Source organism: Carassius auratus, chromosome 16 (genome assembly GCF_003368295.1).
Source record: "Carassius auratus strain Wakin chromosome 16, ASM336829v1, whole genome shotgun sequence".
NCBI lineage: Eukaryota > Metazoa > Chordata > Actinopteri > Cypriniformes > Cyprinidae > Carassius > Carassius auratus.
This window is the reverse complement of record NC_039258.1, coordinates 672,929-676,271: the sequence shown is the minus strand read 5'-3', so window position 1 is coordinate 676,271 and position 3,343 is coordinate 672,929. Positions and strand designations below refer to the sequence as shown.

General features: G+C 28.4%; 1 long non-coding RNA gene across 2 annotated transcripts; it reads right to left on the bottom strand.

Moving 5' to 3' along the window:
• Positions 1-407: 407 nt before the first annotated feature.
• Positions 408-2,178, bottom strand: LOC113116790 (uncharacterized). 2 transcript variants are annotated; one of them, XR_003294067.1, is made up of 3 exons: positions 1,944-2,172; positions 1,706-1,843; positions 408-671 (listed from the first exon to the last, which is right to left on the bottom strand). It is a non-coding gene; the product is annotated as an uncharacterized LOC113116790 (long non-coding RNA). The 2 variants fall into 2 exon arrangements; XR_003294066.1 differs by lacking the exon at positions 408-671 and having other exon boundaries at positions 1,563-1,843; positions 1,944-2,017; positions 2,113-2,178.
• Positions 2,179-3,343: the final 1,165 nt, after the last annotated feature.

Here is a 3,343-nt window from a genome sequence, read left to right as displayed (position 1 = left end):
ATGTAGCATTACTGTACATCATGCTCACCAATGAAAAAAAAAAAAAAAAAACTCAAGGATTTTCACTTCACAAGTCATTAACTGATGGTCTGGAGTGGTGTGGGTAACTTGTGGATTATTATGGGGTTTTTATCAGCTGTTTGGACTCTCAATCTGACGGCACCCATTCACTTCAAAGGAAAAAGTTTCTGTGGATGTTAGAGGTTCTTAATGGAACCCTAGATGCCAATAAAGATCCTTCTTCTTTAAATAGGGTACAATGCATGAGGACCAAAAAAAATAGACATAAATGCAAAAATTATATATATTGGTCAAAATATGCATACCAGAATTATCACTATTTTAACAATAATGACGTTGAAAATTTGAATGCTATTTTGAACTAACCAGCATTCTGCCAAGTTAGGAGACTGTTTGAGATGATTTATAATTTAACAGGGTAACTTTTTAAGTGGGAATAGGACAATTACACAAGGTGTGAGGGAAACTATTCCAGAGATGGAAACAAATGATCTCAGATGTGCATACCTTCTCGGAAAGAGTTCGGAAAGAAGCAGTTCTTTTGTATTAGCTGTTTATCTTCTCTACAGCTCCTTTTATAGTGATCCAGCCATCCCAAAAAACTTGTTGAAAATTGACATTTTGGATCCTCTTCTATGAGTCTGGCAAACCTTAGTGAACATTAAACAAATGATGATTTGGAAAAAATCAAGTGGGGATTTATCATATTCCTCCTTAAGTTTATGAATGATATGAAAGTATGCTTATGAACTCTCACTGATATTGTACATTTTAAGCATTTATTTAGCTCATATTTCATAGATCTTTTTTTTTTTTCAATTTTAATGTTAAACATTGCCAATTTAACTTATGAATAATATGCATGAATCAATGCATATGTACCTTTATTGATATGTCATTGCTGTTTTTTTATTTATTAATATAATTTAAATAATACAATTTGGAATATGTAAATTTACAAATTACTTAAATTTTTTATTTACATATAATTTTTTTAAATAATCTTAATGTATCATATTCCAAATTTATACTATGAATAATATGCATGAATCAATTCATATGTACCTTCACTGATATTTCCATACTATAAATGTATAATTATTAGTAATAGTGTTTATTTATTTTTTGTATTAGTATCTGGCAATTATTTATTTTATAAATATTTAAATAATACTATTTATATTAAATAAATACACATTACATATATTACTGTATATATATTTATATATTTAAAAATTCATTACATATAATATTTAAGTGATATATGTCATTTATAATATTAACAAATTTGAATGTACAGTAATATATTCGTCATTTATTTTATTAATATGTATGAATCAATAGCTCAAACATAGAAATAAATATTATGTAAAGAAATATTATATGAATAAAATATATAAATATTAAGTAAATATTTATTTACATAATATCATTATTTGAATAGTTTACATATTAAGTACACAATGCATTTACATTTACTAATGACTTCTTTTTGCATAAATAAATAAATGTATGTCTATAACTAAAATGATTTGCTGGACTAAAAGAGTCATGCAGTTCCTAAAAATAAACGAGTAGAGCACATGCACTTAATGCTTTAATTAAAAACATGCAACTGAAGCACAAATCAATTATTTTCCCATTGTGTTTTTGCACAATGCGGAGCACAAAGCATTCTCCCGACCTGTTAATATTCCGTTAAGAGTGCAGACGCTCCAAGGTCAATTAGCTGTAGTCTCTGCTATCGGCCGGAGGAAGAGAAAGTCTCTCAGACGAGCTCTGGGACAGATAATCAATGAGTGCTCCTGTCACCCGCTGCTATCTGCACAGCACAATCGGAAGCTTTAGGGACCGGAATAACTTTCTTTTTCTCTAAGCTGATTGCAGTGAACCCACCACACAAATCCCAGCCCCTCTCTTACCTTTAGCTTTATCCTGCCCGGGCCCGAAACATCTGCATGACTCCAGGGTGAAGTAAAGGACCAACTCCTGTCGCCTTGGGAAAAGAAGAGCAGAGACAACTATCTCCAATCAGCCCCATCCATCTATCAGCTCCAGATCAACTCAAGGTTAAGCTCAGACTGCTCCTACTTTTAAGATGATAGGCACGATGAGGCCTGTCGGCTCTGTCTGTGCTCCTCCTTAGGCTAGTGAGATTCTGCTCAGCATTATTATTAAAAAATAAAGGTAAAAAAAAGAGCCTAATGCTATAGAAGATGAAGCCTCATCTGTTCACCATGGCTGCATTAAAATGCAGTAAAATTTAACAAATTTTGTGAAATATTATATAATAAATATTTTTTCTATATATCACTGATGCAAAGCTGAATTTTCAGATGATTTTTCAGTCTTCAATCCTTAAGAAATCATTCTGATATGCTGATTTCAAGAAAAAAATTTCATCATCAATGTTGAAAAGGTTTTGTTTTTTTAAGTATATAAATTTGAAATATATGTTAAATAGAACATCATAAATGTCTTTATTTCCACTTTTGATCAATTCAGTCCTTGCTGATTAAGTGTTATTTCTTTTAAAAAATGTTGTTATATATGTGTGTGTGTGTTTGTGCGCATATAGATTTGATTTATTTGAATTAACTTAATAACCTTTTATTAACTTTTTAATTACATATACATATATACATATCTACCTATCTATCTATATATATATATATATATATATATATATATATATAGTAAAGACCAAAAGTTTGGAAACATTACTATTTTAAATGTTTTTGAAAGAAGTTTCTTCTGCTCATCAAGCCTGCATTTATTTGATCAAAAATACAGAAAGAAAATGTAATATTGTGAAATATTATTACAACTTAAAATGAGTGTTGGAAACAGTTCTGCTGTCTAATATATTTGATCAATAAAGGTTCAAAAGAACTGCATTTATTAAAAAAAAAAAAAAATTCTAATAATATATATTCTAATAATATATTTTCTTTATTATCACTTTTTATCAATTTAACACATCCTTGCTGAATAAAAGTATTGAATTTATTTTAAAAAAAGAAAGAAAAAAAAATTACTGACCCCAAATTACTGACCAGTAGTGTATATTGTTATTACAAAATATTTATATTTGAAAAACATAGCTTCTTTTTTTTCTTTTTTCTTTTTTATTCATAAAAGTATCCTAAAAAAGTATCACATGTTCTGAAAAAATATTAAGCAGCAGAACTGTTTCCATCTTTGATAATAAATCATCATATTAGAATGATTTCTAAAGGATCATGTGATAATGATCCTGAAAATTCAGCTTTGCATCACAGAAATAAATGATAATTAAAAGTATAATACATTTAAAAACATT